Source organism: Olea europaea, unplaced genomic scaffold (genome assembly GCF_002742605.1).
Source record: "Olea europaea var. sylvestris unplaced genomic scaffold, O_europaea_v1 scaffold1107, whole genome shotgun sequence".
Lineage (NCBI taxonomy): Eukaryota > Viridiplantae > Streptophyta > Magnoliopsida > Lamiales > Oleaceae > Olea > Olea europaea.
The window spans coordinates 413,396-435,628 of NW_019228437.1; the positions used below are offsets into that span (position 1 = coordinate 413,396).

A 22,233-nucleotide genomic window follows, 5' to 3' on the forward strand; every position below is an offset into this window, starting at 1 on the left:
CCTCAGGACAGACAATGGTACAAAATATACAAATTCACAGTTTCTAAAATTTTGAGAGGAACATGGTATTCAGTGATACTTTTCAATTCACAAGACATCGGATTAGAATGGTGTAATGGAGAAGATGAACAGAACAACTGTAGAACGAAAAGATGTTTGAGGCTGAATGATGGGCTTTCGAAGAGATTTTGGACAAAGTGGTAAACGTGGCATGTTATGTCATAAACAGATCAGATGGAAAAGTTGCAGTGAAAGTTTGGACAAGTAATGAAGTTGATTATGTTGGACTGAGAGTATTCAAGTATCCAACATATGTGTATATATCTAGTGATCAGGGATCCATACTTGATTTGAAATTAAAAAAGTACATTTTTTGGCTTTGTGAAAGATGTAAAAGGGTACAAGTTTTGGGATATAGAGACAAAGAAGATAGTGAACATATGAAACATTAATACTTAAAGGTTCTCTAGATGAAGATAATCTTAGTCTAGGTAAGGGTGGCGACAAGAGCCAAGTGTGCAGATAGAGCTAGACAATATTGACATGGAGATTAATACTCAGGGAGTTGATAGTTATGGTTCAGAAGAGGATCAGTTATTGCCATAAAATAGATCACATTGTACTAATAGGCCACATGTAAAGTATAGATTCAGAGTTTTAGTTTTTTATGCACTTATTATCAGCAATAGCGATCCTGTAACTGTTTAAAATGTCGTTTATAGTCAGGAGAAAAGTAAATGGGTAGAGGCTATGACGGAGGAAATTGGGTCATTGTATAAAAATGATATATGTGAGTGAAGCTTCTAGAGGAGAAGAAACTGATAGGGTGTAAGTGTATGTACAGAAAAAAATAATGTGTGAAAATGTAGATTATGCAAGTGACTTGGATGACATTATTGTGAAAATGCAGATGGGCCTATATATGTTATATTTTGAGAGACAACATGTGTGAAAATGCATATTATGTAAGTGACTTGGATGATAGGAGGTCCTATATATGTTACATTTCCACACTCGCAAGTGGGCCTATATGTTGGAGATCAATTGTACAACCACTTATATCATTATCCACAACTAAAGTAGAGTACATGGTAGTAAATAAGGCAACCAAGGAATTCTTGTGGTTGAGAGGATTTGTCAGGGAATTTGGGATCAGGTAAGATGGAATAAAGTTGTATTATGATACTTACAGTGTCATCTTCTTAGTAAAGAACTAGATTTACCATGCAAAAACCAAGTACATTAACAAGATAATTAAGTAAGGTTACTTCAGAATAACCATTGCTAAAGAAGGCGCACACCTCAGAGAATATAGCAGACAAGTTGATAAAGTCAATCACAATGGACATGTTTAAACTTTGCTTGAACTTGATTAACATCACTAGTTGTTAGAGAGTAGGTGTCCCAACCTATAGCTCCTAAATGGTGTTTTCCCATATTATGCTTTTTATTGTTTTCCATTCGCTAAGGAAGAAATTATTATGTATGTGGCTCATATAAGATGAAACACATATTTACTGGATCAAATAGGTCAATACTGGAGTGAAGTACTGTATGTTTGCCAGGGATGCTAAATAAGTTAGGATACGGTACATGGGTATTTTCTTGTATAGGCTTGGGCTAGGGTAGGTATAAACATTAATGATGTAACCCTATTATTCATACTGGATAAAATTTCTGCTTCACTCTTTGTGGACATAGACACATCATCAAACCACGTTAAATACTTATGTTGATTTCTCTCTTTCACATCTCTATTATTGCGTATAAAATCCAATAACATGCGATTCTGCCTCTCAAATAGGATAAAAGAAGGAAAAAAGGTGAGGACATATAGCAAATCTAAAATGGGCCGCATTATTCTTACTAACAATTGACTTTTTTATATAACCACCACGTTGGGGAGGCCAAGTTCACCCATTGAATTGAAAAGTGGTGACCTTCCAAGGTTGTTGGTGTTTTTAATAGATAAGGAGGACGGAGGGATGAAAAGGAACCATATGATGCACGATAGAGGTATGGTCGAATTGCAAATAAATGGAACAGTCTAATTATAAAATCAGAGGGCTCTAAAGCCTTCCAAGCCATAAGACATTGATACTATTATCACGTGACTAGGGAATAATTATCCCAAATGTATCACGTGATAAAAGCTCGAATTGGTATAGGGAGATGCAAGATCCTCATCCCCAACTAAGTTTTGTAGTTACAATCAAGAATATGTCTATGATACCTATGGTGAGTGCTGAAGTGTGAAAGTAGAGATGGAAAACATCACAGCTAAGAGGGAATAGTCGACCAATGTGAGGTAGTTGGTTGAAGGATCACATAGACCTTGTTCCCAATAAAATGCACTTTGCTACTTTGGAGCCAATAGAATAGTAGAAATTCGAGACCCCTAATAGATTAACAAAGACATGGCCTCATTTCAGACTAGCAAGAATGAATTTTTCTACAGACTTTGAAAACCCTAGTCATATTTATATAAGCCCAAATGGGCTTGGCCTAACTTAGTCCAATATTTAATTAACCCATTTAATTGAATCCGGTCTGTGATTTAATTAATCCAATTAATTAATTCAGGCCTATAAATAAGTAACCCAATTAATTAATTTATCTAATGCCTGTTAAAAAAATTAATCGACAAATCACAATCTTTCAGTTCTCTTTTGTGTGCGACCCATTATGTTAACGACGTGAAATATTATTTTGATCTAATCAAATTGACAAATTAAAACATTATTTTAATTTATTACCAATTCACACTCGCCGTCCCAAATTGACATCTAGCAATGTATCGGGACAATAAATGTGACGGGAAACATCACGTAGTATGACAAAACTAAACTCGTTCATTTACCGTGAAACTACAATCCCTTCGTCAATATGATCCGATCAATTACGAGATATGGAAGTGTGTCAATCTCAATTATCGATCATATCTTTCACTCCACCATTAAGTCAATATAAGTCGAAAACTCATTTTTGACTTATGAGTACACATTGGCCAAAGATTTCGTTATCGACTCAATTGAATGAAATACAAATCATAATCTCTTACTATCTAAGAGTGACGAATCTTCTATTGGTCATTCACAACCTTCATACGATTCTTGACATACCCAAACGATGCTGTATTAGCGGCCCTTGGCAGAGCAACATCCAACACCGTCAAAGCATAACTGTCCTCATATAAGATATTATGACGACGTCAAGTTAAAGGACCAATCTCACTATTGAACGTTAAAGATTAACCGCTGATACTCAAATAGTTATCCATGTGGAATCTCTAGGCGGGTCTCCAATGTTTTGTTTTATAACAAAACATCCACGTGTTCATTCAAGTGTTACCACACTTCAGCTTGTGAGATCAGTTACTTATTTCACAAATAAGAAATGTCACACGTAATGGTCTATTCGTAATGAAGATATCCATTTCTCATTATTACTTACGACCACAGACGATTTAAGATCAATCATATATAATTTATATCTCACAATTACAACTCCTTGTGATTAATAAATTGCGCAGATTTGAATCTACGGATTCTATTATTTAATTTAATTGTCTTTTAAATAATAGATCAGTCATTAAACTGCATTAATTATAAATTAAGAATATTTATGTCCAAGGTTGATTGAACTTAGGGCATAACACTTACAAATTCTCACTTGCACTAGATCCAATCACTTATGTATCCAATATCATAAGAGTTTACATGACAATCATGTTTATACTGTGACAACTCTTTGTCAATGGATCTGCAATTAATTGTGGGAATGTTCTTCTCTTCACGTCATTTCTATGTATTATCTCTCTGATGAGATTATACTGCCTCATACATGTTTGTATCATTGATGAGACCTTAGTTCCTTCGATTGTGTGATAGCTCTATTGATATCACAATACAATGGCTAGTGATCAACAATATTAGGAACTAATCCAAGTTCATTAATGAACATCTTGATCTACATTGCAACTCTTTGCTGCTTCTGAAGCAATCATGTATTAGATTTCTACTATTGAACCAACGATTATTTCACGTTTGGAACTTTTCCAACATACCGCTTAAGAGTAAACTAATTTCTCCATGTAAAATCTTCTCAAGATTTTATCCATATAGATTGGGATAAGTTAAGCAATTTTTTATATCTATATCTATAGATCAAGTTGCTTGTCCCATATCTTTAATGAAAAATCCTTTAACAACCATAATTTCAACGATTGAAACTTAGGAATGTCATTTCCTATTATATAATGAATACGACAATGCTCCCACTATTTTCTTGTAAACACACAGTTCATCTTCAAATTTGGTAAAATCAAATATTTTGACTTTTCCATCAAATCGAAGATTTCAGCTCCAAGGGACTTGCTTTAACTCATAGTCACGGTATGCAACTATTGCAACCAAAATCCGAATAGACCTTAGTATGGCTACAAGCAAAAGGTTTCATCAAATTCAACATGTTGTCCTTGTTTGTTACCTTTTGCTACTAGCCTTACTTCGTATGTATGGATATTTTCATCCATGTCAATCTTTTATTGTAAACCATTTACAACCTATGATTTTATCCCATCTGGAGGGTTGACCCAGGTCTAAACTTTGTTCACATACGTCGAGTTCATCTCAAATTTCATGGCTTCTTGCTATCTCTTTTATGTCAACACCTGACTTTATTTTTGTACAACTAGTAGGTTCATCATTTTGGATCAGTAATACCTGATTAGTAATAACGGATTCCCACCTTCTTGAAGATTAAATGATCCTTCTAGACTCATGCAGAATTGACATGTTTTTAGGAGTTTCTACTTCCTGGTCAAGAGTATGCCCCACATTAGATATGGGATCAAACTTGATTTTATCTACTTGGTTAACTATATTTGTGGACTCTTAAACTCTTTCAAATTCTATTTTACTCCCACTGTCCTCTTCTAGAGTAAACATTTTCTCTAAGAGGACGATATATCTTGAGACAAAGACTTTTTTCTTAATGGGTTAAGAGAATTGATATCCAAATATCTGTTTTAGATATCTCACAAATATATATTTATCGGATTTAGACTCAAACATATCTGATTCAATGCGCTTCAAATAAGCGTCACAGTCCCAAACTTTTATATGAGATAAATTGGGACTATTGCCTTTCCATAGTTAGTATGTAATTTTGTTAACCAACTTAGATGAGACATAATTTAGTGTGTAGCACATTGCAATCAGCGCATGACTCCAAAATGATTTTGGGAGATTTATATGACTTGTTATTAATTGCTCTATAACTAATAGTTTACGACTTCTCTTTTAAAATACACCATTTTGTTGCAATGTATATGGAGGAGTCCACTGCAAGAGAATCTCATTCTCTCTTAGTTAATCTAAAATTTCATCTTTAAGATATTCTTCACTTTGATCAGATCTTGATGCAAGAATATCTCTATCTATTTGGTTCTGTACTTCTAGTTTGAATTCCTTGAACCTTTCAAGAATTTCATGCTGTAATTTCATCAAGTATACATGATCATTGATGAAAAAAGAGAAATTTTATCTAACATTAATTGACATAGGTCTACATACATCACTTATGTATTAGACCAGTAATCATGCAAATATTTCTCCCTTCAAGTAAAAGGAGATTTGGTCATTGTGCCTAATAGGCATGATTTGCACTTGTCAAATGATTCAAAATCAATTGACTCCACGTATATATCTCTATGTAATTTTGGAATCGCATTTCATCTACATGACCATGTCTACAATGCCAAATTTGGGTATTATTTAGATTATCGCTTTAATGCCTCTTAACTTCTATACGCATTATAGAATGCTTAGTGCTTAGAATATAAATATTATTTTGTAGCTTACCATAACTATTAAGATCTTAATCACGATAAGCAGGAACAACAATTGTCCTTAACATTAAAATAATTCATGTCTGAACATGAAATTCATTTCAGTGTTCCAACTACGGTGGATATAAAGCAACATTTCTCTAATTCCAATACTAAGCCAAAAGGCAACAGCAAGAAGTATGCTCCTACAGGCAATGCAACAACCTTTGCTTATCTTCAACGTATAGGTTAACTTCTCCATCTTGCAGTGGTCTACCTCCATTTAGTTTCTCCATATTTGTATAAATATGAGATCCACATCTCTTATCTAATTCCTGAGAAGCTAATGAAATAAACATAAGCCTTGTAATATTTCTTCCAATGACCTTTAATTCTATAATGAAGACAAGGGTGATTAGATTTGGTATTGTATTTTTGCTTAGACTGTCTTAACCATATTGGATGCTTTCCCAAAGCCCCTTTAGATTTCCTCTTAATAGCCTTAGAGGATTCAATGGTTTGCCCACTACTAACTTTGATATCGGGCTTAATAGTCATAAGCATGTTAAGCAACTTAACGAGTATGCATTCGAGCTTATTCATATCATAATTCATAATTCGTATGAATAACTCTATGAGAGAGATTGCAAAACTAAGTTAATACGTAGTTCATAGTTCATGATTGAACATAATTGAGATTACTTCTCAATGACAATCATCTTCAGTGCACGAGCACTGACTAAAGATTTTTCTGTCATTTTGCATCGGCATAGTTCCTTGGAAGCCTCATTTCCTTCCACACATGATTATTATCATACAACCTTTTGAAATGAAAAATCATGGTTAGCATCCATACTCTCAAGTTGCTTTTGCAACTCAGGTAACATAATGTAAACATCACATGTGTTGCATTACTATTCTCACCACCGTGTTATTATAGTAGTCACATTTTCCTTAATTAAGTCATCACCAGGTGTCCCTGGAAAATGGCTACTTAACGACAATTAACTTTCTCATGCCTGAGAACAATTCTCAAATTGCAGTTCCAATCAAAATGATTTAATTTGGTTGTTGGCATCCAGTATGCTTCTCAAATACACATGGTTACTCTAGATTCAATATAAATGTAAATGACGAAAAGAAAAAGATTAATATATAAAATGCATCAATTAATTTAACATGGACTTTTATTAAATTAATTATGTTCCCATTGTTAAACTAAAATTTATGACCCTCTCACATAAATTTATAGAGTCCGTAGTTGACTCCCAGTGGGCTGGGATCCCATCTGATATATTAAGACCTTGAGTGTATTCAACGAGCTTTAACAAAACATTTGGGCAGATACTATTATCAATTGTATCTCCATACAACTCCCAGATTATTAAGCCGACAACTCTTTGTCTTCACACATCTTATGTGTTAGCTTAATATGCCTTTAAAATTTATCTCCTTGAGTATACTCAACAAAAGATAAATTTTAGTCAAATCTAACCCGTCATTCAGAAATATCAAATATTTCATAGTGTCAAACATATCCCTAATAGACCAGCCTTGAGTGTACTCAACAATCCTAAATTGTGGAGTAGAACCTTTTCGTGGAGGGCCTCGGCCATCAATGGACAAAGGCCTTGGTTTGGCCCTAGACGAATACTAACAAAATTAATTTGGACCTCAGTGCACTAAGCTCATGCATGCATGCAATGGATTATTGGACAAATGTCCAACATCGAAACTTCCGTTGACCTTGCGAATTGAACCCTCCACGTGGTCAACGGATAGCCACTCCACGTAATTCTCCCTACACATAACAACACACGGTTAGAAGCACACGGTCGGAACCAGCGAGGGTGGTGGAGGCCGTATACACTTCTAGGGGGTATCGCATTGATCAGTATCAATGTACAATCTCCATGGTTTCCTTCTCTTCGTGTGTCTTCAATTAGTCTAGTTGCAATATTTATCCTATACTAGTTGGCACGCAGGCCTAGATGAAAATGGACTCGCAGGCCCATAGCAACGATAACAATAATGGGCTCGCAAGCCCAAAATAATAATAATAATGGGCTCGAAGGCCCAAAATAATTAAGAGCTCGCAAGCTCATAAAACGATAATAATAAAATTAACCATTAACACATCCACATGGTCTAATTCATAATCGTCCATTAATAATATATTCATTTTATAAATGTATGTCTACATAATATCTAATATTATATGCAAACACGTTTTAAGTTTCTAGAAATTAAGTCGTCTAAACTATTTTAGACAAAATGGATCGGAACAATTAAATAATTAATTAATCATATTAATCAGTTAATTTAATTAGCAGGCATACTTAAATAAAATCAAATTTTAATTAAATATCGAACTAGAGTCAAACTCTAATTCCAAAATTATAGGGCGGGGCTATTTAATTAAAATCAAATTTATCAAATTTAATTAAATATTAAATTATAGTCCAACTCTAATTTCAAAATCTAAGGCGGTTGAATTTTTTATTTTAATTAAACAGTAAAATTAGAGTCCAACTCTAATTTCAAGATTTCAGGGCAAACTTATTTAATTAAAATCAAATTTTAATTAAACAACATACTAGAGTCCAACTCTCATTTTTAAGGGAAAAAAGTTAGGGTAAGACAATTTAATTAAAATCAAATTTTAATTAAATGTCAAATTAGAATCCAGTTCTAATTTCTAGAATATATTCGGGTGAGTAATTAATAAAAATCATATTTTAATTAAGTATTAAATTAGAGTCCAACTCTAATTTAAATTGAAATAATATTTTAATTTAGGGTAACATTCCTAAATAAAATAAAATTCAATTTAGGGTCAAGTTTAATATTTAAGTTAAAATCATATTTTAACGAAAATATAAAATGTCATCAATTTTCAAATAAGATTTTAATTTGGGTCAAAATTAAAACTCCAGTCAAAATAGGTCAAAACCCATTTAAATTTTTTTTAAAACCTTTTCAAAATTGCATTTAAAAACCTCACTTGAAAAATTACACTTTGACCCAAGATTAAAATTATAAGCAAACCCTTCCAATTTAACAAATCGCATAACAGGTCCTTATTTCAAAATTTGTAAATTGACCCTTTTTCCATAATTGCAACCAGGGGCGTGCAATTTCCTAAATTGCAGCTCAAGCCCCCATCTCCATTCTTCCCACGCGATTTTAGAAGACCTAGAAATGATCGGCGCCGCCTTTTCCCAATGCCAGGCAGCTGCTGCCTTTTACTGCACCAGCAGCATCGCACGTTGCTGCAATCACCCGTCGAGTAGCGCCAGCAAGCGGCGTCCAACGCAGCTGGCAATGCTGCTCGATTTTCACACCTTTTTTTTTATTACGAAATCAGATTTCCAAAAGGAATGAAAATCAATTTTTTTTAATTGCTAGAAACAAGAAATTGAACAAAATCAACTTTTGATTGTTCCTATACGTAAAACAATTCCTAAGAAACACAAAGTAGACTATGATACCACAATTGTCCAATTGTCCAGCCTCCAACGGTGATCCACACAGAGAACAATATTCAGAATTAGGGTTATCTTCTTGTGCTAGCAAGAATGAATTTTTCTATAAACTTTGAAAACCCTAGTCATATTTATAGAAGCCCAAACGGGTTTGGCTTGATCCGATCAAATATTTAATTAACCCATTTAATTAAATCCGGCCCGTGAATTAATTAATTCAGGCATATAAATAAGCAATTTAATTAATTAATTTATCCAACGATTGTTAAATTAATTAATTGACAAATCACAATCTTTCAGTTCTCTTTTGTGTACGACCCATCAGGTTCCCGATCACGATGTCTAACGATGTGAAATATTATTTTAATCTAATCAAATTGATAAATTAAAACACTATTTTAATTTCCACCAATTCACACTCGCCGTCTCAGATTGACATTTAGTAATGTGTCAAGGCAATACTTGTGATGGGAAATGCCGCGTAGTATGACAAAACCAAACTCGTTCGTTTACTGTAAAACTATAATCCCTTCATTAATATGATCCGATCAATTACGAGATATGAAAGTGTGTCAATCTCGATTATCGATCATATCTTTCACTTCACCATTAAGTCAATATAAGTCGAAAACTCATTTTCGACTTATGAGTACACCTTGACCAAGGATTTCGTTATCGACTTAATTGAATGAAATGAAAATTATAATTTCTTATTATCTAAGAATGACGAATTCTCTATTGGTCATTCACAACATTCATATCATTTTTGACATATCCGAACGATGCCGTCTTAGCAGCCCTTGGCAAAGCAACATCCAACACCATTAAAACATGACTGTCCTCATATAAGATACTACGATGACCTCATGTCAAAGGACCAATCCCACTACCGAACGTTAGAGATTAACCACTGACACTCAGATAGTTATCTATGAGGAATCTCTAGGCGGGTCTCCAATGTTTTGTTCTATAACAAAACATCCGCGTGTTCATTTAAGTGTCACCACACTTCAACTTGTGAGATCAGCTACTCATTTAACAAATAAGAAATGCCACACGTGCTGATCTATCCGTAATGACGATATCCATATCTCGTTATTACTTACGACCACGGACGATTTAAGATTCCATCATATGTAATTTGTTAATCACAATCATATGTAATTTGTATCTCACAATCACAAATCCTTGTGATTAACAAATTACGAAGATTTGAATCTACGGATTCTATTTTTTTAATTTAATTGTCAATTAATTAATGGATCTGCCATCACACTGCATTAATTATATATTAAGAATATTTATGTCCAAGGTTGATTCGACTTAGGGCATAACACTTACAGGTCTATCAATGTATCCTAGTTGTTTGGTCATTGCGTTTATAGTTCAACAACTACCCTGTCATGTTTATTCATAATTGCTCGACTTTTTTAAGTGTACGGTTTGGAGTTAAAAAATACTAGCACATGGAGCATTTTCATTAGTTCATCAAATGCTTAGTCGATTATAGCTTATACTTTGTCATAAGTGTATTTTATACACTTATTCGGGGCTCTAAAATAGTGGTATTTGATAACCTTTTGGCAAAATATATCCCAAATTATTGTGTTTTACGTTTAATAGGTGGATTTCTATGAATGAAAAGGAAGTGAAGGAAAGAAGCAAAAACAAGCGAAAATGGCAAAATCAAAAAGTACGTGGATCAAATTGGCCAATGGATGGAAGTTGGGGATCAAGTTTCACACTTTGTAAATTAAAGGAATTGAAGATAAATAATGCATTGGAATTCAAATTTGGGCTTCAACTCGTTATTGGACAAAGTTTAGTGGCCTATGGGAATTGCAAAAGGAATTTGCCGAAAGTGGAAATAACAAATTGGACCTAAATTGGATTTTTTTGGAATCAAAATTTAATCATGCCTTGGACCCCTAATTGGGCTACAACAAGGGCTTAATTGTTGAGGTATATATACAAGCACATGCAACAAAGAAGAAGAGAGCCGTGGGGGAAAATTAGAATCCCTTTTTGGGGATTATTCAAGTCGGCGGCAACAGATTGAAGGGGCCGAAAAATTGAGTGGCGGAATTTCATAAAGTCGGCTAGATTTGGGATTAATAATTCGGCCAGCTGCTGGTAGAGAAATTGGTGGGCTGCAAAGTGACTTATATACATATATACTTCCCACAAAACGCAGCTGCTGGGAAGGAATTTTATTTTACACAAATACACGCCCACAGATTGAGAAAACGGCTGGGAATAAATTACAAACCCACACAGAAAACCAAAGTAGGAGGGAAGAAAAAGAAATTGGCAGTAGCTGAATTTATATACTTAGAAAACGCTGATGTGGAGGAGAGAATTGTGGACTAAATTATATAATATACATCTCAATTCTCACACAAAAGCAAGGAGGCAGATTGGAGATTGGCGATTGTCGGCTACGTTGGGAACAAAACGGGGAAATTACGCAGACAGAAATCAAGAGACCCGAAGATGGCAAACACGAGGAAGCCACGGACTACTCGAGTATAATTGAAATTAATTACGAATCATCTATTTCTCGGTGATATCGTTCTACTTTTATGCGTTTAATTTCAATAATATGCTAGGCTAATTTCCTTCATGTATTGGATGGGACGAACCCTATTGTTTATTTATTTCTAGTTCAAGTCAAGTAATTTAGTTTAATTCCTGTGTTTCTTGATTAATTTTGCATTCCCATTGCACTATTGAATTGTTTGGCCATCAATTGAATAGTTAGTTGCTTGTTGTAGTATATGAATACTCACAACGAGTCTAGAACGTGGCAAAATTAACATGTATAGTTAGGATTAGGAATAATATCTATTATACATGCAATCATATAGATAATTTGAACTAAATGTGTGATTTTCATATGAATTCGGATTAGGAATAGGATCGGGTCATATTAATTATAGGTTCGTGTGTCTTGGAAAAGAACATTGAATAAATTAGTGTTATAGATTGTCAAATACACGTGAATGGAATTAGATTACGAATCAAGAATTAAAATAAATAGCAATAGGTAGAGTCGAAATCCAATACAATCCTCCATAATTTGATAAAACCCCAAATTTTTATTGCTTTCTTAGATTAGTTTAGTTTAAATCAAATCAAAATATTTACTTTGTTTTCATAATTCGAATTTCATACGAAACTCGTAAACTTGAGTTGAATTTATTTCGTGTGGGACTATAACTCTTAACTCACTTATTATTACTTGTCAACGATCCCGTACGCTTGCGGGTATCACACGAACACTTTGCTTCGGAAATTCATCACAAATTATCTGATTATCAAGATAAATCTTTGTTCGGCCAAACACACATTGCTTGGTTATTAAGTGGCTTTTTGGCATGCCAATCAATATTGGCAGCTTTCAAACTTTTTTCAATTACTACAATCAAATGGGTTTGAAATCAATAAGTTAAAATGCAAAAGTTAGGAAGGAATTTTTCATTCATAGGCCCCAGCTTCCTTCACTTCAAGTGCAAGCCCCAGCTTTAAAAGACAAAATTAATCAAAGAATAAGTTGTACTAGTTAGAAAGGTCCTTCAAGTCTGCATCCCAGGCCCGAAGCCTCTCTCATAGCCTCTAAAGTGGATCTAATGATAAGTTATTTGTTTTCTTATTCAGCCAGCCTCCATCTTCAGCCTCTTCACCTCCATTGGCAGAAGCAGCCAGCTCCATGATAGCCTTTCGATGTTTAGTCTCTTCTACATCAAGGAGCTCGCAGCTCTATAACCACATGACCGACCTCGAGGTAGTGTAGAATTATTGAAGCTCTCAGTTTGATAGTAACACTTTTGGGTCCAAAACATTAGCTGACTATGGTAGCAAGTTCCAGGATGACTAGGAATTGTGTTTATACCGATCACAAATATTACATCTGATCATGTGCTGTGACATGCATGTTCTATAGTTTAGCTTTTTACCTAATCTTGTGATCTAAAACAGATTCTTCGAGGTAGTCAGAAACTACTGTTGAGTGTTTGTCAGTAGTATTTGTTGGCATGAGCTGTATATTGGAAAGATTGTAGGAGTAAATAGTGACTATGTTAGAGGGTCAATGATCAATTTAGGCTTAATTTACGTGTAGTCCCAATATAGTCTCAATTTCTAGGCTATATATAGCCTTCCATCTTTGTACACAATATATTAAAAAAACAATGAAAAATAATTGAAATTCCCTACAATCTATCATGGTATCAGAGCGTCGATCCCCTGCTTGTTGATATTTGTAGCCTCCTAATTGAAATTTCTTCACCCTACCACTATCCTGGCCGATGTTGATTCCAATTCAGGTGGACCTCCAATTGCTACCCTGCAATTGAATTACAATTGCAGTAAATAGATATAAATTCTTTTTTGAATTGGTGGCTTTCTAGTTTATTGGCTCAACCCGAAGATGGGATATGTATGAATCAATTGCTTGAAATTGATCTGAATTTTTGTTGTCGACGACACTCGGCCTCATCTACTGGATCGTGGGACTAATCAGCAGATTGCGACATATTCTTTTGGTGGCACAATTGTCGTTTCGATCGACTAGTCTCTGGAAGATTTTGAATTCCTTCTTCCGGTTAGTCGATTGTGTTGCTGGGGCAGTTTCTAGTGGACATCTTCCTGTAATAAGAAATCACCATTCACACACAGTGAGTTTTTCCTTAGAAGCAGGCCGTTCACTCTTCTGTGTTCTTAGTTGGGCCTTTCACAAAGGAGGTAACTTTGATTGGTTTGGGCCTGTTATTTTAAGCCACATTTGTGTTTTGGGCAAATTAATTTGTTTCCTCCTTTCTTGTTGGGCTGAGATCTTTGGTATTTTTTGGTTTGTTAATTGAATTATTGTTGGGCTTGAAGTATTCATTTGGGCTGGGTAGGCACCTCTAATTCAGGTATGGCTCTACTCGGGTGTCATAGCAGTAATGATTGCAACACATGGATTCTTGATTCCGGAGTACCTGACCATATGACATTTGATATACGAGATTTTTGTCAAAATACTCCTCCTCGACAGACTAGTATTGCCAATGCCAATGGGGTTATCTCTTTGGTAAAAGGGGCTGGCACTGTAATGTTATCACCAGCTTTATCATTATCTAATACCTTACTTGTGCCTTCCCTTTCTCACAAGCTAATATCTGTGAGCCAAATTACCAAAGAGCTCAACTGCATAATACTTATTTACCCAGAATTTTCTCTTATTCAAGATATTCTCTCGAAGGAGATAATCAGACGTGGTACTAAGAGAGGGGGGCTCTACTGTATGGATGACTTCAGCATGGGTTGAGTACATCATGTTGGTCAACCTAGTGGTACCAACACGGAACAAAATTTGTTATGGTACTGTCGGTTAGGTCATCCTTCATTTGGTTATTTGCAGCATTTGTTTCCTACTTTATTTTCAGAACCGTGTGTTTCGGATTTTAAATGTGGGACTTGCATTTTAGCCAAGAGTCATCGAGTACCTTATCCATTACGTATGAATAAAAGTGAAGTTCCATTTGCTTTAGTTCACTCTGATGTGTGGGGGCCTTCCCCGAAGGCTACTTTGTTTGGTTTCTGCTAGTTTGTGATTTTTGTTGATGATTGTACCCGAATGACTTGGCTATATTTATTAAAAAATAAGGATAAAGCCTTTACTGTGTTTCGATCTTTTCATGATATGATTCGAACTCAATTCTTAGCTAAGCTTCGGATTCTTAGGTTCGATAATGGTGGTATGTAAATCAGCAATTCCGTGAGTATTTTCATCATATGGACTGATTCATGAAACATCATGTCCTCAGACACCTCAGCAGAAGAGCGAAAGAATCACCACATTCTTGAGACGACTCAAGCACTCCTACTTGGAGTGCGTGTTTCGAGCTCCTGCTGGCTTGATGTCGTTGCTACTGTTGTGCACCTAATCAATCGGATGCCCTCAAAAGTACTCGAGTTTCAGACTCCGCTACAAGCTCTGTCAACCTATGTCACCTTACCCTCGGCATTGATGCTTCCACCTCGAGTCTTTGGATGTGTTGCCTTTGTTCACCTCCACAAAAACCAACGTACGAAGCTTGATCCCTGTGCTCTATGATGTCTCTTCTTAGGATATGCTGTCCATCAGAAAGGTTATCACTATTATGATCCCACCACTCGACGTACCTATGTGACCATGGATATCACTTTCCTCGAGACCGATATCTTTTTCTCTCCTATATCCAATTCTTCTCTTCAGGGGGAGACACGAGAAGAAGAGCTGAATTGGTTGAGGTTTGACTGGTTTAGTGACACCGAGAATACAGAAACAACGGCAACAACTAATGCTCAATCAATCGTTGAGGATACAGAAACAGAGGCACCAACTACTAAATCGATTGTTGAGGAACTTATTACAGAGCCGACTCTTGATGTATCTCCTGAAACTGAGATAGTTACCCCCCACTCCTTAGTACCTAACAACTCATCTCCTGAGAATATCATCGAAATGAGTTCTTCTACTACACCTCTTATCTCACATAACGAGGTTAATCGTGGTTATGAGCTACCTTTCACGCATAATCGCGGCAAACCACCGAATAGATACTCACCTGAGATCGAGGCACGGAGATCAAAATACCCTATTGCTAATTATGTCTCTACAGAAAGACTCTCCGAACCACTAAAGAACTTTATAAATGATCTATCTTCGCACCATATTTTGACAAGTGTTGACGAGGCATTGAAAGATCCGAGATGGGTTCAAGTAATGAAAGAAGAAATGAAGGCACTAATGAAGAACGAGACATTGATCCTTGTTCCATTGCCTGAAGGACAAAAGATAGTAGGGTGCAAATTGGTATTCTCTATTAAGTACAAAGCTGATGGTACAGTCGAGCGCTACAAAGCAAGACTAGTAGCAAAAGGCTACACGCAAACATATGGGGTAGATTATCAGGAGACATTCTCGACAGTGGCCAAGTTGAATACTATCAGAGTTCTACTATCTCTTGCCGTGAACTTGGACTGGCCATTACATCAATTTGACATGAAGAATGCATTCCTCTATGGAGATCTTGAGGAGGAGATCTACATGGATGTTTCCCCAGGATATGTGGCAACCTCTAGCAAAGTTGTGTGTAAATTACAGCGAACGCTGTATGGCTTAAAACAATCTCCTCGAGCTTGGTTTGAGCTTGGTTTCCAACAGAGTAATTCAGATCATGCTCTCTTCTTGAAACATAGAGAAAGCAAGATAACAGCCTTGATAGCGTACGTAGATTACATGATTATTACAAGAGATGATCAGGAGGAGATCTCGAGACTTCAAGAACAATTGGTAGCCGAGTTTGAAATGAAAAATTTGGGAGGACTCAAGTATTTTCTGGGGATTGAGGTTGCTAGATCCAAAAAAGGTATAATTCTTTCTCAGCGAAAATATATCCTAGACTTGTTACGAAAGTTGGATTATTTGAATGTAAACCTGCAGACACACCAATAATCCAGAATCACAAACTTGGTGAATATCCTAACCAAGTTCCAACAGATAAAGGAAGGTACCAGAGACTGGTCGGGTAGCTCATTTATCTCTCACATACGCAACCTGAATTGCTTATGTAGTAAGTGTGGTGAGTCAGTTCATGCATTGCCCGAGTGAAGATCATATGAATGCGATGATCCAAATCCTCAGATACTTAAAGTCCTCCCCTGGAAAAGGACTTTTGCTATTAAAGAACAATCATCTAAGGATTGAGGGCTACACGGATGCTGATTGGGCAGGAAATATTTCTGATAGAAAGTCTACCTCGGGGTATTTTACATTTGTTGGAGGGAACTTGGTGACATAATAGAGAAGTAAGAAACAGAAAGTGGTAGCATTATCAAGTGCCGAAGCAGAATTTCGTGGGATGGCCAAGGGTCTCTGTGAACTCCTCTGGTTGAAATGATTTTTGACAGAAATTGGCTTCACTCCAAACAGTGAGATGGACCTCTTTTGTGACAACAAAGCTGCTATCAATATTTCTCATAATCCCATCCAACATGATCGAACCAAATATGTGGAGGTAGATCGACATTTTATCAAAGAGAACCTTGAAGCTAAGATAATCCAATTCCCATTTGTCAAATCTGAAGATCAGTTGGCAGATATTCTTACCAAAGCTATGTAGCAAGAACTTCCACAACTCACTTGACAAGTTGGGCATTAGAGACCTATACGCACCAACTTGAGGGGAGTGTTGGCGTGAGTTGTATATTAGAAAGATTGTAGGAGTAAATAGTGACTATGTTAGAGGGTCAACGATCAATTTAGGCTTAATTTACGTGTAGTTCCAATATAGTCTCAATTTCTAGGCTATATATAGCCTTCCATCTTTGTACACAATATATTAAAAAAGCAATGAAAGATAATTGAAATTCCCTACAATCTGTCAGTATTGTCCTACTGGTGGTACCTCTGGCACTGTGGTAGTAGCTTTAGACGGCTAATTTTGTAATTTTTTAGATCCCTACAATTTTTTAGATACCATTGCTACTTTAACGAACATCAGTTGAGTGGTTTCTTTCTCCTTTCTTTTTTTCTTAATACCCCAGGCCTACATTGTCATTAGAAATTCTTCCATAGCTAAATAATTTGCTAAGTTGGACATATCCAATTATCAGCTGTTTGACTCTTTCCTAGGCAGGATCGAATGTAGCTTGAACTCCCAACAGTTGTTTTTCCCCTCATTTACGATTTCGGACAAGAGTTCTCTTTCAGTTGCTACCGCAACTCTTTCTTCTTAATGTATTCATCATTGCCAAAAGGGTAATTTTTTTTTTTTCTTATTCAGCTTTCAGTTATCTTTTCCCAGTTTCACATTCTGAACATGTTCTTGGTTCGATTTGAATTTGTATTCAGTAGGTTCACATTTGCTGTCGATAGATGTGACGTATTAGTAAATTGAAGTTGACAATTAGAGAGGTTATCTTGTTGTTGTCAGTTTTGCCTTAATTGTCTGAGTTTGACTCTTTGTCTTCATCTTCACTCCAGGTTATGCTCATAGCTTTCTTTTCCTGAGGACTTCTTTAAGATGTTTGCGCACTCAGCTACTATGTGCTCGCTTTGTATTCCTGACATTATACACAATTTTGGCTCTTTTCCACATATAAGGTAGGATTTTACCTAGAGTTACTGAAGTGCTTTTAGTGTGGCTTTGTTTTTGAGCTTCTTCCTTTCAATTTTTTTTTCAAGAATTTCTTAACTTATTTACTGAGCATGGTTATTGGCTCATCATTTTCACTTTCATCATCTTCTTCATACAGACAATTTTAGGCATAGTTCTGACCGAGACATCTTAACAGATTTATGTTCTACAAGAAAAAATCTATTGCCAAATTCAATAAAGGTAAACACTAGATATAATGTAGTAAACCCCTAAGGGAAACATCCATGGGCTCCCTTGCTACGGGTAAAAAAAATCCACTATCCAAAATAAAAAAATACAATAGTTTTGATTTTGTAATTTCCTAAAATTAACAAAAACAATTAAAAGCAAGTAAAAAACAGCTCCCTCATTTTCTTTCTTCTTTTGACTTGTAGAGAAAGTGTAATCAAACTCTCTATTCTTGACTTTATCGCCACTCGCTATTATATTCGGCCACAACCATCATTTCAATTAAGATTTACTAGTCTTAACTCACACCAAGTAGATCGGTCTTTGAATATGATTATATCATTTACGCTCAGATGTGTTATCTTCAATTACGGTAGAAGAACATGATTTTTGCTTTGAGATTCTTCAATGGAACATCTGTTGGTTAGAAGACTTCAGAACTTGTTACCATAGGTTTGTCGAACATAAATAGATTTTTCTCAAAGCATTCGAAGGTCCTTCAATGATTTTCTCTACTTATGTAGAGACTCCTCCAAGATACGAAAGTCTCTTAAAGCATAGAAGTTTTTACGATAAGAATAACATAAAATATGTTTGATATGATTAATTATTAAATTAAGGAAAGTTTTAATTTGTTAAAACAATATATCATTCTTTTAATTATTTGACCAATCAAATTATTCCAATAATGTGTGTGTGTATAATATGTTTGATATGGTTAATAACTAAATTAAGGGAAGTTTTGATATGTTAAAACAATATTTCCTTCTTTTAATTATCTGACCAATCAACCACTTCAATAAGGTAAATATATATTTCTATATATGCTACTATATAGACGGTAAAGTTTTCACCTCGTTTAGTGTATTAAACTCCTGAAATTCTTGGCCAAGAAATCTATTTAACCTGTAACACCAAGTTAGTCCTGACTGACTGGCTTATCTATTTGGACTTATCCAATTAAATACGTTTTTGGCACATGTTTTGACATTTAAAATTATTCTAACTTAAGTAAGCCAATAATTAAATAATAACTTATTATTTAAAAAAAAATCTTTTAGATTTTTAACGTCATTTTTGCAAGTGTGTGTGAGTGTTTGCAAAATATAATAAATGAGCTACTCTCCTCAGTTAGTTCTCATATATAACACAGAGCTCTCCCTAACTCAATCATCCTAAAACTTATGTTTTTGTTATCACAATTTCACCGTGACTACTTAAAATCTACTACTCTCCATTTTTTGAAATTGAAAACACACCATAAAAGTTAAGGAGGAAATAGTTAGATCAGAGAGTTCGAATCATAATGATAGAGGTGATCTGGACTTGCTGTCTAGAGTTTGGGTCTCAGTATCTTTCTTGACTTTTTCCACTGGGTCAAGGTTGACTCTTCTTCAGAAAGAATAATAGCAAGAGTAGTGGCTGTAGTAGCAGTTGCTATAGTCTAATGTGATAGGAGGCTAGAACCTTGAACCTTTTGTACAATAGGACTGGAACTAGGTGGCTCGAAGATAATCAATCTCTCCCTAACGTACACCTGCCAGCTATAATCTACAAAAAATAGCTTGAAACTACAAAATTTCTTGATCAAATGCAATGAACACTTTTCTATTTTAACCACCAAAAAAAAAAAGAGCTCCTCCAACCAATGTTTTAGCGACCAAGCAATTTTGGTTGCTATAATACACTTTTAGCGACTAAGCACTGGTTGGTAATGTTTTTAGACCGTTAAGATGGGACCACTTTTATTTATGCCATATTACGATCACAAATTGGTTGCAGATCCAAGAATCATTTGGTCGCTAAATGAATAGGGAAAGAGGAAACCACGCATTTTCCTGTGAAAGATAAATTTAGCGACAATATGTGGTCGCTGATATAAGCAACCAACTTTGTTTGGTCGTTGAAACACCTTGCATGAGTAAATACACTTTTTCGTGTGTAATTAGATTTTTGGCAACCAAACATTTGGTTGTTGGGGTAAGTTATAACAACCAATGATGATTTGATTGCTGAAGAATTTGTTTTATGATAATTTTAGAAGAATTAATTGGAGACCAACCATTAGTCGCAGAAAGAATCATTTTGATTTTGCTTATGAAGTTAACATGTATTTGCTTGTCTGCGAACGCTAATGGAATGCTAATGATGATGTAAGTTGAAGATAATGTGTTGGGGAAGACCTAAGGTGGAGCGGATGTTATGACAATTATGTACGTTTTCGTGAAATCTTTAGTGTATAAGCATGAAAAGCAATAAAGAAAACGAAAACGAGATTTTTTCGCTGATTTTTGAATAAAAATTCGAAAAGTACTCCAACTTTGAAACTGTTAAAAGTATTTCAATCCAATTTTGGTAATTGTCCTCCTCCTTATGTTCTTCATAGCAATACTAATTATCGGTAAATGGTGTTTATTATTTGAATAATGCTTGTGGTACAATGCCGTGTCCAACGCCGACACACGGGGCCCGGATGTGACAAGCTCCTCGGCCAATGCCGAGGTGCCGTGTGTCCATGTTGGACACGGCGTTGGACACCGCATTGTACCCGTAGCATAACCCTTATTATTTATGGGTGAATCAAGTCCACTATTTACATTGTTACTGATTACAATTTATTTGGTGGGGATTGAAATTAAAATTTTTAGTGGATTGTGATAGAAGTTTTTGAATTAATAGGTTAAATTGTTTTAAACAACCATAGAGTTGGAGGTCCTTTGTACAGTTTTCAAAAATTAGAAAAATCACTTCGACGTTATGTTTATTTTTTTTGAACAAATCTGCAGTTCACCCTTTACCTTATCTTTAATACTTTGTGTACCTTTTCATCAACTGTCGAGAACTAATAAGACATTTGTCGGGACTGACAGTTTAACTGTCACACCCCCAAATTAACATTGATATCTATGCACAACCTAGATATAGAAAAATTAACATTGATATCTATACACAACCTAGATATAGAATTTTACATATTTTTTTTTCGAGTTTGTTAACTTCTAATCACCTGTGACACGATCATATAACATATCGAAACCCAAAATCATATCGCCATAATCCAACATATATATTCTGAGCTTATAAACATGTCTACATGCCATTTCAAAAGTACACTATATAGGATTCCAAAATATAACCCTACAAATGGCAGCCTACAAAATAACCCTACAGGTTGTCATCCATGTACATCGAACTCTGGAATCCTGTAGGAGCTCCACAGCTAGCCATGCTCTCTATGTAGTTCCATGTTCACCTACAATGCAAGAACTACATAAGCCAATGCTTAGTAAGCAAAATCATGCATGTCCTGAACATAAGTAATAACAACATATGACACCATGCCATTTACTTTAAATATCACGATAAAAATATCATATTTCAATATTCGTCAAAGTCGACTAGAAATCATTTCACTTGAAATCTTTCATTTCATTGGGCCCTTGACCCACCTACTATACACCGGATAGAGCTCTGCATAATATCAATATCAATAATCAAATGGCCAGTATGAAATCGACACCGACAAGTGGACCATCCTCTCGTGACCACTAGAGGCCCATCC

The 22,233-nt window shown here is 35.2% G+C and overlaps 1 long non-coding RNA gene across 1 annotated transcript in view; it reads right to left on the reverse strand.

Annotated features, from left to right (window-relative positions):
- Positions 1 to 21,882: 21,882 nt before the first annotated feature.
- Positions 21,883 to 22,233, reverse strand: part of LOC111373278 — a 1,632-nt gene continuing 1,281 nt past the window's right edge. Inside the window, exon 3 of the long non-coding RNA XR_002698930.1 lies at positions 21,883 to 21,924. This is a non-coding gene — a long non-coding RNA (uncharacterized LOC111373278). The remainder of the gene's footprint in view (positions 21,925 to 22,233) is intronic.